At 43.4% G+C, this 22229-nt stretch overlaps 1 pseudogene; it reads left to right on the forward strand.

The window, feature by feature from the left end:
* LOC118941493 overlaps positions 1 to 20956 on the forward strand; it is a 318541-nt pseudogene extending 297585 nt beyond the window's left edge.
* The last annotated feature ends 1273 nt before the right edge of the window (positions 20957 to 22229 follow it).

The raw sequence follows: 22229 nt of genomic DNA on the forward strand, positions 1-22229 counted from the left end.
TTATATATATATATATATATATATATATATATATATATATATATATATATATATATATATATATATATATATATATATATATATATATATATATATATATACATATATATATATATATATATATAAAGTGTTGTAACAATGTACAAATGGTTAAAGTACAAAAGGGAAAATAAATAAGCATAAATATGGGTTGTATTTACAAAGGTGTTTGTTCTTCACTGGTTGCCCTTTTCTTGTGGCAACAGGTCACAAATCTTGCTGCTGTGATGGCACACTGTGGTATTTCACCCAGTAGATTTGGGAGTTTATCAAACTTGGATTTGTTTTCGAATTCTTTGTGGATCTGTGTAATCTGAGGGAAATATGTCTCTCTAATATGGTCATACATTGGGCAGGAGGTTAGGAAGTGCAGCTCAGTTTCCACCACATTTTGTGGGCAGTGTCTGCATTTACCATATCCATACCGTTCTCTCTCTCTCAATTCAATTCAATTCAAGGGGCTTTATTGGCATGGGAAACATGTGTTAACATTGCCAAAGAAAGTGAGATAGATAATACACAAAAGTGAAACAAACAATAAAAATGAACAGTAAACATTACACATACAGAAGTTTCATAACAATAAAGACATTACAAATGTCTCTCTCTTTCTCTCTTTGCATTTACCATATCCATACCATTCTCTCTCTCGCTCTCTCTCTCTCTCTCTCTCTCTCTCTCTCTCTCTCTGCGTTTACCATGTCCATACCATTCTCTCTCTCTCTCTCTCTCTCTCTCTCTCTTTGCATTTACATATCAATACTGTTCTCTCTCTCTCTCTCTCTGCGTTTACCATATCAATACCATTCTCTCTCTCTCTCTCTCTCTCTCTCTTTGCATTTACCATATCAATACCATTCTCTCTCTCTCTGCATTTACCATATCAATACCATTGTCTCTCTCTCTCTCTGCATTTACCATATCAATACCATTGTCTCTCTCTCTCTCTGCATTTACCATATCAATACCATTGTCTCTCTCTCTCTCTGCATTTACCATATCAATACCATTATCTCTCTCTCTCTCTCTCTCTCTCTCTGCATTTACCATATCGATACCATTATCTCTCTCTCTCTCTGCATTTACCATATCAATACCATTCTCTCTCTCTCTTTCTCTCTCTCTCTCTGTCTCTCTCTCTCTCTCTCTCTCTCTCTATTTACCATATCCATACCATTCTCTCTCTCTCTGCATTTACCATATCAATACCATTCTCCCTCTCTCTCTCTCTCTCTCTCTCTCTCTCTCTGCATTTACCATATCAATACCATTCTCTCTCTCTCTCTCTCTCTCTCTCTCTCTCTCTCTGCATTTACCATATCAATACCATTCTCTCTCTTTCTCTCTCTCTCTGCATTTACCATATCAATACCATTATCTCTCTCTCTCTCTCTGCATTTACCATATCAATACCATTGTCTCTCTCTCTCTCTGCATTTACCATATCAATACCATTATCTCTCTCTCTCTCTCTCTCTCTGCATTTACCATATCGATACCATTATCTCTCTCTCTCTCTCTGCATTTACCATATCAATACCATTCTCTCTCTCTCTTTCTCTCTCTCTCTCTGTCTCTCTCTCTCTCTCTCTCTCTATTTACCATATCCATACCATTCTCTCTCTCTCTGCATTTACCATATCAATACCATTCTCCCTCTCTCTCTCTCTCTCTCTCTCTCTCTCTCTCTCTCTCTCTCTCTGCATTTACCATATCAATACCATTCTCTCTCTTTCTCTCTCTCTGCATTTACCATATCAATACCATTATCTCTCTCTCTCTCTCTGCATTTACCATATCAATACCATTGTCTCTCTCTCTCTCTCTCTGCATTTACCATATCAATATCATTCTCTCTCTCTCTCTCTCTCTGCATTTACCATATCAATACCATTCTCTCTCTCTCTCTCTCTCTCTCTCTCTCTCTCTCTCTCTCTCTCTCTCTCTATTTACCATATCAATACCATTCTCTCTCTCTCTCTCTCTCTCTCTCTCTCTCTCTCTCTCTGCATTTACCATATCAATACAATTCTCTCTCTCTCTCTCTGCATTTACCATATCAATACCATTGTCTCTCTCTCTCTCTCTGCATTTACCATATCAATACCATTCTCTCTCTCTCTCTCTCTCTCTCTCTGCATTTACCATATCAATACCATTGTCTCTCTCTCTCTCTCTGCATTTACCATATCCATACCATTCTCTTTCTCGCTCTATCTCTGCATTTACCATATCAATACCATTATCTCTCTCTATCTCTGCATTTACCATATCAATACCATTATCTCTCTCTATCTCTGCATTTACCATATCAATACCATTATCTCTCTCTATCTCTGCATTTACCATATCAATACCATTATCTCTCTCTATCTCTGCATTTACCATATCAATACCATTATCTCTCTCTATCTCTGCATTTACCATATCAATACCATTATCTCTCTCTCTCTCTCTCTCTCTCTCTCTCTCTCTCTCTCTCTACATTTACCATATCCATACCGTTCTCTCTCTCTCTCTCTCTCTCTCTCTGCATTTACCATATCCATACCGTTCTCTCTCTCTCTCTCTCTCTGCATTTACCATATCAATACCATTATCTCTCTCTATCTCTGCATTTACCATATCAATACCATTGTCTCTCTCTCTCTGCATTTACCATATCCATACCGTTCTCTCTCTCTCTCTCTCTCTGCATTTACCATATCCATACCGTTCTCTCTCTTTCTCTCTCTGCATTTACCATATCCATACCGTTCTCTCTCTCTCTGCATTTACCACATCCATACCGTTCTCTCGTTACTCCTGAATGTCTGTTATAGGAAGCCATTAGGACATTAGGGCTGCATCACAAATGCCATCCTTTTCCCTGTATAGTACACTACTTTTGACTAGGGCCCATACGCCAACCTAGGAAGGGATTGGACTTGGGAGGAAAGCCTGTAGCCTCTCTACTATCTGTAGACCCTAATGGAAACAATCATGGGGATATTAACAGCTTTGAAAACAGATACAAGATGAGATGAGCTCTTCATCCGGCAATGTTAGTTCACCGCCGTGACAAATGAGGCACTGTTGCTTTTGGTCATGACACTTGGCTGAAGCCCAATTGGAGAAGAAATGAACACGTGGTGAAATGCTGTTGGAGAAAATCCCCACGGCGATAATATACCAACAGTTGCTCATAAACATCTTCCTTATGTTGACCTCTTCAGTCATCTCTAGCCTAGTTGCCAAATCTGTAGTCATGCAGAGGGGTTGGCTAAATCACAAACAGATCTGGCAACGTATACTTTATGTCCATAGCGTAGATGCATGTCTCGTGTTTTAAGCCGAGGCTATTTGATTTATTTTCTGAAGTCACTCTTGGTGTGTTGCTGGTAATGGTTAAATGACTTCACCCTTCCTGTGTGTGTGTGTGTGTGTGTGTGTGTGGCCACTGGTGTGTGAAAGCCCCTCAGCCCTCCTATGAGGATGTCTGGGTGTGTTTGGCTGGAATGAGTGTGTACTGTTATTGATCGATCACACACAGTGGCTGAGGTGGAGAAGTAACACAGCGGGAGTGGGCCTCACACCAGGGTGTGAGTTCCTGTGATAGGGAAAGGAAGGGAGAGAGAGACACACAGCTGTGTCATCAGTCTCTTAGCACACCACAATGAGGGAATGGTATTCAGCAGCATCAATGGGATGGCCAAATATTTGTTGTTTTAGGAATGTCACAGAGCAAACCTCTCTCTCTCCCTCCCTCCCTCCTCTCTCTCTCTCTCTTTCTCTCTCTCTCAATTCAATTCAAAGGGTGTTATTGGCATGGGAAACATGTTTACGTTGCCAAAGCAAGTGAAATACTGAAGTATGGGGACAATGACATATTTGTTTTTTTTGGGCTCTTTGGCATACAGAGAAAACCAGATGGGATGGCGTATCTCTGCAGAATGCTGTGGTAGCCATGATGGCCTTGAATTCTAAATGAATCATAGACAGTGTCACCAGCAAAGCACCCTTTACACCATCACACCTCCTCCTCCATGCTTCACGGTGTGAACCACACATGCAGAGATCATATGTTCACCTACTCTGTGTCTCACAAAGACAGCGGTTTGAAACAAAAATCTCAAATTTCGACTCATCAGATCAAAAGACAGATTTCCACTGGTCTAATGTCCATTGCTCGTGTTCAAGCCAGTCTATTATTATTGGTCCTTTAGTAGTGGTTTCTTCGCAGCAATGCGACCATGAAGGCCTGATTCACATCGTCTCCTCTGAACAGTTGATGTTGAGATGTGTCTGTTACTTGAACTCTGTGAAGCATTTATTTCTTCCTTTCCTGTGGTGGTCCTCATGAGAGCCTGTTTCATCATAGCGCTTGATGGTTTTTGAGGCTGTAGTTCTTGAAGTTTTCCTGATTGACTGACCTTCATGTCTTTAAGTAATGATGGACTGTCGTTTCTCTTTGTTTATTTGAGCTGTTCTTGCCGTAATATGGACTTGATCTTTTACCAAATAGGGCTATCTTCTGTATACCACCCCTAACCTTGTCACAACACAACTGATTGGCTCAAACGCATTAAGAAGGAAAGAAATTCCACAAATTAACTTTTAACAAGCTACACCTGTTAATTGAAATGCATTCCAGGTGACTACCTCATGCAGCTGGTTGAGAACATGCCAAGAGTGTGCAGTGCAGTCATCAAGGCAAAGGGTGGCTACTTTGAAGAATCTCAAAAATAAAACATATTTTGATTTGTTTAACACTTTGTTATTTTATAGTTTTTATGTCTTCTACATTGTAGAAAATAGTACAAATAAAGAAAAACCCTTGAATTAGTAGGTGTGTCCAAACTTTTGACTGGTACTACATATACAAACGTACGTGGACACACCTTCAAAGTAGTGGATTCAGCTATTTCAGCCACACCTGTTGCTGACAGGTGTATAAAATCGAGCACACACCCATGCAATCTCCATAGACAAACATTGGCAGTAGAATGGCCTTACTGAGGAGCTCAGTGGCTTTCAATGTGGCACCGTCATAGGATGCCACCTTTCCAACAAGTTAGTTTGTCACATTTCTGCCCTGCTAGAACTTCACCCGTCAACTGTGAGTGCTGTTATTGTGAAGTGGAAACGAATAGGAGCAACAGTGGCTTAGTCATGAAGTGGTAGGCCACACAAGCTCATTGAACGGGACTGATGAGTGCTGAAATGCATCGCGCGTAAAAAATCATCAGTCCTTGCAACACTCACTATCGAGTTCCAAACTGCCTCTGGAAGCAAGGTCAGCACAATAACTGTTTGTGGGGAGCTTCATAAAATGGGTTTCCATGGCTGAGCAGGCTCACACAAGCCTAAGATCACCATGCGCAATGCCAAACGACGGTTGGAGTGGTGTAAAGCTAGACGCCATTGGACTTTGGAGCAGTAGAAATGCGTTCTCTGGAGTGATGAATCACGCTTCACCATCTGGCATTCTGACGGATGAATCTGGGTTTGGTGGATGCCAGGAGAGAGCTACCTGCCCCAATGCATAATGCCAACTTTAAGTTTGGTGAAAGAGGAATAATGCTCTGGGATTGTTTTTCATGGTTCGGGCCCCTTAGTTCCAGTGAAGGGAAATCTTAACGCTACAGCACACAATGTGACAACAGTTTTGGGAATGCCCTTTCCTGTTTCTGCATGTCAATGCCCCCATGCACAAAGTGAGGTCCATATAGAAATGGTTTGTTGAGATTGGTGTGGAAGAACTTGACTGGCTTGCACAGAGCCCTGACCTCAACCTCAACGAACACCCTTGGGATGAATTGGAACGCCGACTGCAAGCCAGGCCTAATCGCACAACATCAGTGCCCAACCTCACTAATGCTCGTGTGGCTGAATGGAAGCAAGTCCCTGCAGCAATGTTCCAACATCTAGTGGAAAGCCTTCCCAGAAGAGTTGAGGCTGTTATAGCGGCAAAGGGGGGAGCAACTCCATATTAATACCCATGATTTTAGAATCAGATATTGGACGAGCTTGATACTTTTGGTCACGTAGTGTATTTTCTCGGAGTGTGTTGAGTGAGTGCATATGGTTGTAGGAGAAGATGTACTGTAAATTGTTAATAACGCGGGACAACGCTGGTCGTCTTTTCCTGTTTGTAATTTGCACTGTATTCTTGCTCTGATCACTGTCAGAAATATCTTTACATACACAAACATCCATTTACTTCCTTCACCACTCTGATGGCCTTTGGGAGCAGATTTAACTACAGTGCTTCACTCCCACTTCTGTAATCCAGTTTTGGATCCTATTAAGGTTTTATGGTCCTCCGGCCCAGCTTGAGCTCTTAGAATGATTTTTATAAAGATGGAAAGAGGGGACAGGCTGTTAGCCTAGGTACCAGACACACACATGCATAGAGATTATGGAGGGATATTTTGGCTCTATACTCTGCCTTTACATCTTCTGTTTGCCTGTAGTATAGCCCTGTCCGGTACTATTGGCCGTCAGTCAATTGCAAAAGCATCTTCGGACTTTGACAAGAGCCATTTCCTCCCTAGAAATGTTGTTCCATCTTTGGAAAGCTGAATGGTTGGACTCAGAATGGAAGCCATTTTGTTCCATCATCTTTAGAAAGCTGAAAGAGGACAAACCTCTTATACAATTATACAATGACTATGAGGTTAATGTGCAGAATGTCAGCATTCATTTGAAGGTATTTTCATCCATATTGGGTGTCCATAACTGTTTAGAAATTACAACACTTTTTATGCATAGATCCTCCATTTTAGGGGACCAAAGGCATTGGGACAAATTCACTTATGTGGATTTAAGTAGTCAAAAGTTCTGTATTTTGTCTCGTATTCATACCGCACAATGACTACATCAAGCTTGTGACTCTGCAATCATGTTGGATGCATTTGCTGTTTGTTTTGGTTGTGTTTCATGTTATTTTGTGCCCAATAGAAATGAATGGTAAATAACATATGTCATTTTGGAGTCACTTTTATTGTAACTCTGAATATAATATGTGTTTAAACACTTCTATATTAATGTGGATCCTACCATGATTTGGGATAATCCTAAATGAATCGTGAATAATGATGAGTGAGAAAGTTACAGATGCACAAATACCATACCCCCACATGTTAACCTCTCACCGTTTTTTAGGGGGCGTATGATATTTGTGGGTCTAACTTTCTCACCCATTATTATTAAATAATTAAAATGCTTGAGTACAGAGCCCAAATAAATGAAGATTTGTCACTGTCCCAATACTTTTGAAGCTCACTGTATTTCCATTGTTAGAGCGGTCACTTGACTATCTTGTCAATATGATAGACACTCTTTGAGTGATTTAATGGCCGCCATTTTGTTCCATCATCTTTGGAAAGCTGAATGGTTGGACTCGGAGAGAACGTTTTTCATAGCTAGACTGGGAAACCTTCTCTACTCAAACCTCTGAACAAGAGACTACAGTGGATTGCGAAAGTATTCACCCCCTTGGCATTTTTCCTATTTTGTTGCCCTACAACCTGGAATTAAAATAGATTTTTTGGGGCGGTTTTTATCATTTGATTTACACAACATGCCTACCAATTTGAAGATGCAAAATGTTTTTTTTTTATTGTGGAAAAAAAACAAGAAATATGACAAAAAAACTGAAAAGTTGAGCGTGCATAACTATTCACTATTTCCCTCAAGAATTTCCCTGTATTTAGCTCCATTCATCATTCCCTCAATTCTGACCAGTTTCCCAGTCCCTGTCGATGAAAAACATCCCTACAGCATGATGCTGCCACCACTGTGCTTCACTGTGGTGATGATATTCTCGGGGTGATGAGAGGTGTTGGGTTTGCACCAGACATAGCATTTTCCTTGATGGTCAAAAAGCTACATTTCTGCTCATCTGACCAGAGTACCTTCTTCCATATGTTTGGGAAGTCTCCCACATACCTTTTGGCGAACATCAAACATGTCTGCTAATTTTTTTTTAGAAACAATGGCTTTTTCTGGCCACTCTTCCGTAAAGCCCAGCTCTGTGGAGCGTACGGCTTTAAGTGGTCCTATGGACAGATAATCCAATCTCCGTTGTGCAGCTTTGAAGCTCCTTCAGGGTTAACTTTGGTCTCTTTTTTGTCTCTCTGATTAATGCCCTCCTTTCCTGGTCTGTGAGTTTTGGTGGGCAACCCTCTCTTGGCAGGTTTGTTGTGGTGCCATATTCTTTCAATTTTTTAATAATGGATTTAATGGTTCTCCGTGGGATGTTTAAAGTTTCAGATATTTTTTATAACCCAACCCTGATCTGTACTTCTCCACAACGTTGTCCCTAACCTGTTTGGAGAGCTCCTTGATCTTCATGGTGCCTCTTGCTTGGTGGTGCCCCTTGCTTAGTGGTGTTGCAGACTCTGGGGCCATTCAGAACAGGTGTATATATACTGAGATCATGTGACAGATCATGTGACACTTAGATTGCACACAGGTGGACTTTATTTAACTAATTATGTGACTTCTGAAGGTAATTGGTTGTGCCAGATCTTATTCAGGGGCTTCATAACAAAGGGGGTGAATACATATGTACGTACCACTTTTCTGTTTTAATTGTATGACTTTTTTTTAAACAAGTAATTTTTTATATTTCACTTCACCAATTTGGACAATTTGGATTTGGATTTTTGTGTATGGCCATTACATGAAATAAAAATCAAAATCAATTTAAATTACAGGTTGTAATGCAACAAAATAGGAAAAATGCCAAGGGGGATGAATACTTTGGCAAGGCACTGTATATAGGTTATTTAAAAAAGTGTTAGGCTATACTGTAATCGCCCTTTGATAACATCCTAAACTTCCTAAACATCCTAAACATCCAACCTTACAGTATGTGGTATCCAAAATGTCTCAAATCGTGTAAAAAGAGGAGGAGCCCAAACCTTCAGAGAAACAGAGGAAGCAGACTCCTATAACCCCGCCAGTCTAGGCAGTTCTGAGTGTGCGAGACAGTTATTGCTTAACAGGCTCCTTTTTATGTGACTAGCCCCTTTTGTGTTTTAATGAGCAGCTAGCAGAGAGGGTGAGAAAAGAAAGAGGAAGGTTGGAGGAGGAGGGAGAAAGAAAGAAAACAGGTGAGAGACAGTGAAAGAAGACTTTTCAGAGCTTCTCTTCAGTCCTAATTGGGCTTGTGAGTGAGGGGCGCGAGGGGTCCCCCTTGAAGTGGGAGGAATAACAGGCAGGTAGGAGATCTCTCTCTCTCTCTCTCTCTCTCTCTCTCTCACTCTCTCACTCTTCTCAGGTAGAGTGCCTATCTCTTTCAGTCTCTAATGTGAGGTCAATGTGTTCCCACAATATCTCTATTTGCATGTCCTGCATTACAAATCACTCCTCACTACAGAAAATACTGAAACGTTCTCTTCTGCCAAGACAGAGAGTGATGCCTGCACACTGTTTGTGTGTGTGCATGCATGCGTGTGTACTTACATGCCCTTGCATGTGTGCATCTTGTGTGTGTTTTAAAGAACAAGTATCTAAATGTATTTTTTGCTAATTCTATTTATGTAAATCATTAATTTCACCTCAGGGCATTCTACATAATTTGCCTACAACCATAGCAAGTTCTCAGTGTCTGTTTATCTGTGAGTGTCGTGGAGTACAATCTGTGTTATAGAGCCAGAGAGAGTCCTATAAGAGATGGTTCATCAGGATAAGCTCTCTCTTGTGAAAGACACCACCACTCCGTGCATGTAAGACCAGACCTCTTCATTATACAACCCCACAGATGAGCAACCCCAAGCAGAAAGTCAACCTCCCTGCACAGAGTACTACTCCCTCATTGAAATTAAGGATACATTCACCCAGCTGGAGGTAAGATTGGTGGACCTGGAACAGCAGGTGAACACACTCCAGTCAGCACAAAAATTGTCCAGCTCAACAACACCCCCTCAACCAGACCCGGAGAGCTGGAGTTGGAGAGAGACATATCTGCACTCTGGACTGAGGTGAGACAACATCAACAGGAGAAAGAGCAGGAGCAGGAGAAGAACAGAGCACTAGAGGATTAGAGTGCTGGAGGAGAGGGTGAGGGGGGTGGAATGTGACAGAGAACAACCCATTAGAGAGCTAGCCACCCCTGCAGAGAAGCCAGCAGAACAGTCCACCTCAGCCACTGACCAAAGTCTCGACACCACAGCAGAACAGTCCACCCCAGACCCTGACCATAGCCTCGACACCACAGCAGAACAGTCCACACCAGACCCTGACCATAGCCTCGACATCACAGCAGAACAGTCCACCCCATACCCTGACCATAGCCTCGACACCACAGCAGAACAGTCCACACCAGACCCTGACCATAGCCTCGACACCACAGCAGAACAGTCCACACCAGACCCTGACCATAGCCTCGACACCACAGCAGAACAGTCCACACCAGACCCTGACCATAGCCTCGACACCACAGCAGAACAGTACTCCCCAGACCCTGACCATAGCCTCGACACCACAGCAGAACAGTCCACACCAGACCCTGACCATAGCCTCGACACCACAGCAGAACAGTACTCCCCAGACCCTGACCATAGCCTCGACACCACAGCAGAACAGTCCACACCAGACCCTGACCATAGCCTTGACACCACAGCAGAACAGTCCACCCCAGACCCTGACCATAGCCTCGACACCACAGCAGAACAGTACTCCCCAGACCCTGACCATAGCCTCGACACCACAGCAGAACAGTCCACACCAGACCCTGACCATAGCCTTGACACCACAGCAGAACAGTCCACCCCAGACCCTGACCATAGCCTCGACATCACAGCAGGACAGACAAACGAAGAACCACAAGCCCAGGGGATCCCACCCCCTCTGAGCACCCCCTGTCAGCCACCCTGATAGCCCTCCTGACAACCCCCCCCCACACACCCACTGAGGACATACACAAGCCAGAGTGTATTCCTTATGGACTCAAATGGGAAATACATACCAGAAAATATTTTTTTTCCAACCACACAGTGTCTAAACTCTGGTGTCCAAACACCCAGCGTGCCCTAGACCTTCTGTCTGAGGACCAACTATGGTCACCCAGTCACATAATAATACACATATACACAAACAACCTGAGAGCACAGCAGGAAAGGGTGGACACAGCACTCAAGGGAGTGATTGAAAAAGCTTCCTCTACTTTCCCCAACACACAAGTTGTTATCTCCACCCAGCTACCACAAAAATACTTCCACCCTGCTACCATGAAAAGACATTCACCCTGCTACCACACAGCAGGTAAACCAAGTATTTCCTGTGACTGTGCCTCAAAACCAAAGGTTTACCTCGCCCACCACTCCATCCTGGACTAGAACAGCCTCTATGACCAGGTCCACCCTGGACTTGAACAGCCTCTATGACCAGGTCCACCTATACAAGGCAGCAGTGCCCACCACTCCACCCTGGACTAGAACAGCCTCTATGACCAGGTCCACCTATACAAGGCAGCAGTGCCCACCACTCCACCCTGGACTAGAACAGCCTCTATGACCAGGTCCACCTATACAAGGCAGCAGTGCCCACCACTCCACCCTGGACTAGAACAGCCTCTATGACCAGGTCCACCTATACAAGGCAGCAGTGCCCACCACTCCACCCTGGACTAGAACAGCCTCTATGACCAGGTCCACCTATACAAGGCAGCAATTGCCCACCTTCGCCCAGACCCTAAAGGACATCGCCCTCAACCACAGCCCCAACACCTCACAGGAGCAACAGATCAATAGACAACCTGCCCAGACAAGCAAGACACTCTCCCAGACCTGCGGGACACCCCCCCCCCCAGACCTACACATACAGGACCCACGTTGAGAGGACCTACATCCAGACCAAAGCACCACCAGCCACATCCACACCCCCAACCCAACCAGTGAACACCCCTACAAGTCAACCATGCCCACACCCCATTTAGGCCCCCTCAGATCAGCTCTATGTCCCTCCTGCCTCAACATGGAAGTCACACATACGCCCAGGCCGTGAGCAGGCAAATAGGCCCAACCCCCACTCTTACAATAGCCCAAGCCAATGGCAATGCTAATTTGGTATAGAGTAGACCTAACTCACTAAATTAAATGAATCAAAACAGTAACATTTTACATTTGGCAAGAAATTCAAAAGGAAATTATCTCAACAGAGAAACATTTCCTCCTGTGTGTTACCTATATCCCCTCACTAGAATCCCCATACTTTAATGAAGGCAGCTTCTCCATCCTGAAGGGGGAAAATCAATCATTTCCAGGCCCAGGGACATGTACTAGTTTTTTGCAACCTAAATGCCAGATCTGGACAAGAACCTGACACCCTCAACACACAGGGAGACAAACACCTGCCTGGAGGTGACAGCATTCCCTCCCCCATATGCCCCCCTAGGCACAATTATGACAACATAGTCAGATGCTGGGTATGTACATAGTCAATGGTAGGCTTCGTGGGACTCCTATGGTAGGTACACTTATAGCTCAGTAGTACTGTAGACTACTTTATCACTGACCTCAACCCAGAGTATTTCAGAGTATTCACACTCAGACCACTGACAACACCTATCAGACCACAGCAAAATCACAGTCTACTTGAACAGAGCAATACTCAATCATGAGGCATCAAAGCCTCAGGAACTGAATAATATTACAAAATGCTATAGATGGAAGGATGGAAACCTACCAAAAAACAATTAGGCAACAACAAATTAAATCCCTTTTAGACAACCTCCTGGAATAAAGTTCCACTGTAATAGTGAAGGTGTAAACTTGGCAGTAGAAAGCCTAAACAGTATTTTTGACCTCTCAGCTTCCCTATCAAATCTAAAAAAAATTCAAACAGAAAACCTAAGAAAATGAAGAACACTGAATAATGGTTTGATGAAGAATGCAAAAACCTTATAAATAAATTGAGTAACCCATTCAACCAAAAACATAGAGACCCAGAAAATCTGAGCTTATGCCTTCAATATGGTGCATCACTAAAACAATACAGAAATACACTACGGAAAAAGAAGGAACAGCACGTCAGAAATCAGCTCAATGTAATTGAAGAATCCATAGAATCTAACGACTTCTAGGAAAATTGGAACACATTAAACAAACAACAACACACAGAGTTATCTATCCAAAACCGAGATGTATGGGTAAACCCCTTCTCAAATTTGTTTGGTCCTTTAACAAAGAACAAACAGCAAAAACATTTACATGATCAAATACAAATCTCAGATTCAACTATTTGTCACCTCCTGACCTTAGTTCCTTTTATATGTCTCTATTTTAGTTTGGTCAGGGTGTGAGTTGGGGTGGGCATTCTATGTGTTGTTCTATGATTTTGTGTTTCTCTGTTTAGGCCTGGTATGGTTCCCAATCAGAGGCAGCAGTTTATCGTTGTCTCTGATTGAGAACCATACTTAGGCAGCCTGTTTTCCCACTATGGGTTGTGGGTAGTTATTTCCTGTTTTGTCACCTAATAGGACTGTTTCGGTTTTGTCGTGGTTTCTGTTATTTTTGTGTTCAGTTTAATAAATATAACATGAACACTCACCACGCTGCGCATTGGTCCGATCGTTCATGCTCCTCGTCAGAAGAGGAGGAAAACCGTTACACTAGTAAAGACTACCAGAACCCACTGGATTCTCCAATTACATTGAATTAACTACAGGACAAAATGCATACCCTCCAACCCAAAAAGGCCTGTGTTGTTGATGGTATCCTCAAAGAAATGACTAAATATACAGACCACAAATTCCAATTGGCTATACTTAAACTGTTTAATATCATCCTTGGCTCTGGCATCTTCCCCAATATTTGGAACCAAGGACTGATTACCCAAATCCACAAAAGTGGAGACAAATATGTCCCCAATAACTACAGTGGGATATGTGTCAACAGCAACCTTGGGAAAATCCTCCACATTATCATTAACAGCAGACTTATACATTTCCTCAGTGAAAACAATGTACTGAGAAAATGGCAAATTGGCTTTTTACCAAATTACAGTACCGCCAGACCACGTATTCACCCTGCACACCCTAATTGATTGACAAACGAACCAAAACAAAGGCAAAGTCTTCTCATGCTTTGTTGATTTCAATAAAGCTTTAGACTCAATTTGGCATGAGGGTCTGCTATACAAATTGATGGAAAAGGGTGTCGGGGGGAAAAACATACGACATTATAAAATCCATGTACACAAACAACAAGTGTGTGGTTAAATGGGCAAAAATAAACTCACATTTCTTTCCACAGGGCCGTGGGGTGAGACAAGGATGCAGCTTAACTCCAACCTCTTCAACATATATATCAATGAATTGGTGAGGGCACTAGAACAGTCTGCAGCACCCGGCCTCACCCTACTAGAATCTGAAGTCAAATGTCTACTGTTTGATAATGATCTGGTGCTTTTGTCCCCGACCAAGGAGGGACTAACGTAGCACCTAGATCTTCTTCACAGATTCTGTTAGACCTGGGCCCTGAAGGTGAATCTCAGTAAGACACAAATAATGGTGTTCCAAAAAAGGTCCAGTTGCCAGGACCACAAACACAAATTCACAAAAAACCTATACAGACCTCAGCGTAACATCAGCGCCACAGGTAACTTCCACAAAGCTGTGAACGATCTGAGAGACAAGGCAAGAAGGGGACTTCTATGCCATCAAAAGGAACATAAAATTTGACATATCAATTAGGATCAGGCTAAAAATACTTGAGTCAGTTATAGAACTGTCGTGGAAATTTCCTCTATTTACCAAAACATGGGAGCAAACCACACACACAAGTCAGAGTTAGTTATAAAAGTCCATCTTTAATTATATGAGCTCTATCACAACCCTGTGACTCTCAGATTGATTCAGTGTCTCCCAGTGAATCCTCTGAGAGCCCCCTTACAATGCAACTGAGTTCCTTTAATAGCAAAGACACACATAGTCAGACAGCATAGACATAACTCATCGTTCAGCTTTGTCTCCTTTCCCAAACCCAGAACCATAAACCAATCCTCCATATCAACAGGCATATATCAAATTGTCATTTAGATACAACCCACTCTAAATACAAACTCCTGGACAAACTCACGGAGAGGAGGGTGAGGCTATAGTTTAAGATAGAAACAACACTGCAACCCTTCTTTCCCCACTAGAAAAGGTAGGGAGTAAAAGATATGTTTAAACATGATGACACTTTGACCTCTCCCCTCTCAGCGGCCCAGGCAACTTAGTTTTGACATAGAACAGATAACTGCAACCTCACCACAGAATTACACAAAAATACCATTCTGATGAGAATTAACTTACACACATTTGATGAATATAAAACATCTTACATATGTTACCAACAAATTCTGATTATCCCACGACAGAACCCATTGCCCTTTATGGTTGTGTGGTCGGTCTGGGGTCTGCTCACCAACCAAGAATTCACAAAAAGGGACAAACACCAAATTGAGACTGCATGCAGAATTCTGAAAGAATATCCTCCATGTACAACGTAAGACACCAAATAATGCAGGCAGAGCAGAATTAGGTCGATAACCACTCATTTTCAAAATCCAGAGAGCCATTCAATTCTACAACCACCTAAAAGTATGCGGTTCCCAAATCTTCCATAACAAAGCCATCACCTACAGAGAGATAAACTTGGAGAAGTGTCCCTTCAGCAAGCTGGTCCTGGGGCTCTGTTCACAAACACAAATAGACCCCACAGAGCCCCAGGACAGCAACACAATTAGACCCAACCAAATCATGAGAAAACAAAAAGATAATTACTTGACGAATTGGAAAAAATTTACAAAAAAACTGAGCAAACCAGAATGCTGTTTGACCCTAAACAGAGAGTACACAGTGGCAGAATACCTGACCACTGTGATTGACCCAAACCTAGACTTGGCTCTCAAAAGAAGACAGGATATATGCACACTGCCCACAAAATGAGGTGGAAACTGAGCTGCACTTCCTAACCTCCTGCCAAATGTATGACCATATTAGAGACACATATTTCCCTCAGATTACACAGATACACAAAGAATTAGAAAACAAACCCAATTTTAATAAACTCCCATATCTACTGGGTGAAATGCCACAGTGTGCCATCACAGCAGCAAGATTTGTGTTAATTTCTAGTTAATTTGCTTTGGCAATGTTAACATGACGGAGAGAGAGAGAGAGAGAGAGAGAGAGAGAGAGAGCGAGAGAGAGAGAGAGAGAGAGAGAGAGAGAGAGAGAGAGAGAGAGAGAGAGAGAGAGAGAGAGAGAGAGAGAGAGAGAGAGAGAGAGAGAGAGAGAGAGAGAGAGAGAGAGAGAGAGTTGTGTAAATTGAATTCAGTGGGCAGCACTGTGTTTGGAATATCAGATACGTCACACTAACCGCAGCATCAGATTTACCATGGCCTGGTGGAATGATTTAGCATGGCCTGGTGGAATGATTTAGCATGGCCTGATGGAATGATTTAGCATGGCCTGGTGGAATGATTTAGCATGGCCTGATGGAATGATTTAGCATGGCCTGGTGGAATGATTTAGCATGGCCTGGTGGAATGATTTAGCATGGCCTGATGGAATGATTTAGCATGGCCTGGTGGAATGATTTAGCATGGCCTGATGGAATGATTTAGCATGGCCTGGTGGAATGATTTAGCATGGCCTGGTGGAATGATTTACCATGGCCTGGTTGAATGATTTAGCATGGCCTGGTGGAATGATTTAGCATGGCCTGGTGGAATGATTTAGCATGGCCTGATGGAATGATTTAGCATGGCCTGGTGGAATGATTTAGCATGGCCTGGTGGAATGATTTAGCATGGCCTGATGGAATAATTTAGCATGGCCTGGTGGAATGATTTAGCATGGCCTGATGGAATGATTTAGCATGGCCTGGTGGAATGATTTAGCATGGCCTGGTGGAATGATTTACCATGGCCTGGTTGAATGATTTAGCATGGCCTGGTGGAATGATTTAGCATGGCCTGGTGGAATGATTTAGCATGGCCTGATGGAATGATTTAGCATGGCCTGGTGGAATGATTTAGCATGGCCTGATGGAATGATTTAGCATGGCCTGGTGGAATGATTTAGCATGGCCTGATGGAATGATTTAGCATGGCCTGGTGGAATGATTTAGCATGGCCTGATGGAATGATTTAGCATGGCCTGGTGGAATGATTTAGCATGGCCTGGTTGAATGATTTAGCATGGCCTGGTGGAATGATTTAGCATGGCCTGGTGGAATGATTTAGCATGGCCTGATGGAATGATTTAGCATGGCCTGGTGGAATGATTTAGCATGGCCTGGTTGAATGATTTACCATGGCCTGATGGAATGATTTAACATGGCCTGATGGAATGATTTACCGTGGCCTGGTGGAATGATTTAGCATGGCCTGGTTGAATGATTTACCATGGCCTGATGGAATGATTTAGCATGGCCTGATGGAATGATTTAGCATGGCCTGGTGGAATGATTTAGCATGGCCTGGTGGAATGATTTAGCATGGCCTGGTGGAATGATTTAGCATGGCCTGGTGGAATGATTTAGCATGGCCTGGTGGAATGATTTAGCATGGCCTGGTGGAATGATTTACCGTGGCCTGGTGGAATGATTTAGCATGGCCTGATGGAATGATTTAGCATGGCCTGATGGAATGATTTAGCATGGCCTGATGGAATGATTTAGCATGGCCTGATGGAATGATTTAGCATGGCCTGATGGAATGATTTAGCATGGCCTGGTGGAATGATTTACCGTGGCCTGGTGGAATGATTTAGCATGGCCTGGTGGAATGATTTAGCATGGCCTGGTGGAATGATTTAGCATGGCCTGATGGAATGATTTAGCATGGCCTGGTGGAATGATTTACCGTGGACTGGTGGAATGATTTAGCATGGCCTGGTGGAATGATTTAGCATGGCCTGGTTGAATGATTTAGCATGGCCTGATGGAATGATTTAGCATGGCCTGGTGGAATGACTTACCGTGGCCTGGTGGAATGATTTAGCATGGCCTGGTTGAATGATTTAGCATGGCCTGGTGGAATGATTTAGCATGGCCTGATGGAATGATTTAGCATGGCCTGGTGGAATGATTTAGCGTGGCCTGATGGAATGATTTAGCATGGCCTGGTGGAATGATTTACCGTGGCCTGGTGGAATGATTTAGCATGGCCTGGTTGAATGATTTAGCATGGCCTGGTGGAATGATTTAGCGTGGCCTGGTGGAATGATATACCGTGGCCTGGTGGAATGATTTAGCATGGCCTGGTGGAATGATTTAGCGTGGCCTGGTGGAATGATTTAGCATGGCCTGGTGGAATGATTTAGCATGGCCTGGTGGAATGATTTAGCGTGGCCTGGTGGAATGATTTAGCATGGCCTGGTGGAATGATTTAGCATGGCCTGGTGGAATGATTTAGCATGGCCTGGTGGAATGATTTACCGTGGCCTGGTGGAATGATTTAGCATGGCCTGGTGGAATGATTTAACATGGCCTGGTGGAATGATTTAGCATGGCCTGGTGGAATGATTTAGCATGGCCTGGTGGAATGATTTAGCATGGCCTGGTGGAATGATTTAGCATGGCCTGGTGGAATGATTTAGCATGGCCTGGTGGAATGATTTAGCATGGCCTGGTGGAATGATTTAGCATGGCCTGGTGGAATGATTTAGCATGTCCTGGTGGAATGATTTAGCATGGCCTGGTGGAATGATTTAGCATGGCCTGGTGGAATGATTTAGCATGGCCTGGTAGAATGATTTAGCATGGCCTGGTTGAATGATTTAGCATGGCCTGGTGGAATGATTTAGCATGGCCTGGTGGAATGATTTAGCATGGCCTGGTGGAATGATTTAGCATGGCCTGATGGAATGATTTAGCATGGCCTGGTTGAATGATTTAGCATGGCCTGGTGGAATGATTTAGCATGGCCTGGTGGAATGATTTAGCATGGCCTGGTGGAATGATTTAGCATGGCCTGGTGGAATGATTTAGCATGGCCTGGTTGAATGATTTAGCATGGCCTGGTGGAATGATTTAGCATGGCCTGGTGGAATGATTTAGCATGGCCTGGTGGAATGATTTAGCATGGCCTGGTGGAATGATTTAGCATGGCCTGGTGGAATGATTTAGCATGGCCTGGTGGAATGATTTAGCATGGCCTGGTGGAAGGATTTAGCATGGCCTGGTGGAATGATTTAGCATGGCCTGGTGGAATGATTTAGCATGGCCTGGTGGAATGATTTAGCATGGCCTGATGGAATGATTTAGCATGGCCTGATGGAATGATTTAGCATGGCCTGATGGAATGATTTAGCATGGCCTGATGGAATGATTTAGCATGGCCTGATGGAATGATTTAGCATGGCCTGATGGAATGATTTAGCATGGCCTGGTGGAATGATTTAGCATGGCCTGGTGGAATGATTTAGCATGGCCTGATGGAATGATTTAGCATGGCCTGATGGAATGATTTAGCATGGCCTGATGGAATGATTTAGCATGGCCTGATGGAATGATTTAGCATGGCCTGATGGAATGTATTTCTATATCACTGTCTCTCAGAGACAGTCCTGCTGCTGTGAGAACAATTGTACATTTTCAACATCCCCTTCCCCTCAGCCTTAACACCCAGGGGAGGAGAGGAGTGGCTACCTAGCTAGGATTACTTTTTTGTATACTGCAATTCAGCTTCTAGCTGTGTACATGAAATAAACTAAACTAAATCTCCCTGTCTGGTCCACAGTCAACTCGGGGGACGGCCTTGACTACAGCCAGCAGAAGAGGGAGAACATCAGAGAGCTGATCTAGGAGACCCTGGAGGTGTTTGAGCACTATGTGGGCGAGGACGCTTTCATCAACATTAAATACTTGGTGCCAACCTACGAGTCCTGCATGCTCAACTGAATGGATGGACACAGTTGCAACCAGCCAACATCATTAACTCACTCTCAACCTTTCAACCACCCAACATCATTAAATCACCCTTCAACTCTCAACCACCCAACATCATTAACTCTCCCTCAACCCTTCAACCACCCAACATCATTAACTCACCCTCAACCACCCAACATCGTTAACTCACCCTCAACCACCCAACATCATTAACTTCACCCTGAACCCTTCAACCACCCAACATCATTAACTCACCCTCAACCACCCAACATCATTAACTCACCCTCAAACCTTCAACCACCCAACATCATTAACTCACCCTCAACCACCCAACATCGTTAACTCACCCTCAACCACCCAACATCATTAACTTCACCCTGAACCCTTCAACCACCCAACATCATTAACTCACCCTCAACCACCCAACATCATTTACTCACCCTCAACCACTCAACATCATTAACTCACCCTCAACCACCCAACATCATTAACTCACCCTCAACCACCCAACACCGTTAACTCACCCTCAACCACCCAACATCGTTAACTCACCCTCAACCACCCCACCTTGATGCAGCCCTCTCTACACTACCTATGTGACCCATTATATTCCTGACTGCAAGTCATTATTATTACCTGTCTGTGTCGATTAGAACATCTACAACTTCCTTTGGTCTACTAGCTCTAGCTAATACTTTTAATTATGTTCCTGTGAATGAGAGTCCCTCCATGTTTATTTGACCCCGTGGCCACTCAAAAACAGCTTTATATACCGTATCAACTGTTGAAAACAGTCATTATGCAGCTGAATCCTACGAGATAATTGTCCACTTAAAATGAGTTTTGACCAAATGATGACCGTACTGTATATCCTTGTATGTCCTATCCACTGCATTTGTTGTTCTTCTCCTCTAATCAGGGACTGATTTAAAACTGACTCACCAAGTGGGTGCAAATAATTATCAGGTAGAACAAAAACACATCAGTACTCCGGACCTCATAGGGTAATGTATAAATATCCCTGCCAAATATCATAGCAACAGGTAATGTCCTGGTAACAGTATTATTGTGTAGTAGGCAAGGCAGTCTGCCACTACTGCTGCTCCTGAGCTGGAGCGTGCCCGAGCATGCTGGGAAATGCCCGGTGGAATGAGGGCCAGCAGCATTCCTGCGTGCTGCTTACTCGTTTCCACAGAGCTCCCGGTAACCTGCTCTCTTGCCTTTGAACCGTATCCCAAACCTCTCACACCAATCCTCTCACCAACATTATGTCTCTTCAGTCCTCTAAGGCTTGCCTGGTCTAGAATACAGTAGTTAATTAGATTCTCACTCAGACCTTAAAGACACAATAAGAGCATCTCCCAGGAAACAATGGCTGAATTAGTCTGACTGCTGCTCACATCACACCACGGCGACCCAGCAGAGAAAGCCACTCTAATTGATTTCTGACACTCACAAGGACACTCACAAGGACATTTGCCCAGTTCTCATTGTAACGAACGTCATCCACAAAGCATCTTTACAGCTGCACAGAGAACATAGATTTTCGTCAATAGGCAACTTCAGAACTTTGTTTGACTCATATGTTCAGATTCTTTGTATGGCTCTGCCAAAGGCTTATATGTTGTTGATGCTTGTACAGTTCTGTATGTCTCCATCATTATATGGTTTAAAATATCTCTCCCTATAACAGAACGTTCTCTCCACTACTCCATGGCTGAATCAATTCCTGCAGCTCAGTGCTACAATGTGTTATTGCTGGTAGGTTTGGATGTGTTACACTGTATGTCACTCTCTATTATCATAGGCATAGAAAGATCCCTTTCCAGGTCCATTCCTTCCTCTCCATTACTGGATCAATCCACTATGTACCCTTCAGCTCAGTGCTATGATCTATTGAAGTCTATCCATGACTTCCCACTATCCAGTTTCAACCACTGAGAGACCACAGACAGACAGACAAATAACCACTGAGGGACAGACAGACAACCATTGACAGACAGACAGACAGACAGACAGACAGACAGACAGACAAACAGAGAGACAGACAGACAGACAGACAGACAGACAGACAGACTGCGGGAGAGACAAGTATGACTCCACTTCTCTTCATCACACCAAGCGTCTGGTTTGAGCTCGATTAGGTCACTTGAAAGGAACTAATCTGCGTAAAATAGAGTCTGTATTCTGTGTCGATTACACTGGACCAATGCTCATTTAGGTAGGTGAGAGGGCATAAGCGGAAATTGACATTGGCCTCCAGCAGGGCTGATCGGTAAGGGAGACACACACACACACACACACACACACACACACACA

This window comes from Oncorhynchus mykiss, chromosome 19 (assembly GCF_013265735.2).
Source record: "Oncorhynchus mykiss isolate Arlee chromosome 19, USDA_OmykA_1.1, whole genome shotgun sequence".
NCBI classification, from domain to species: Eukaryota; Metazoa; Chordata; class Actinopteri; order Salmoniformes; family Salmonidae; genus Oncorhynchus; species Oncorhynchus mykiss.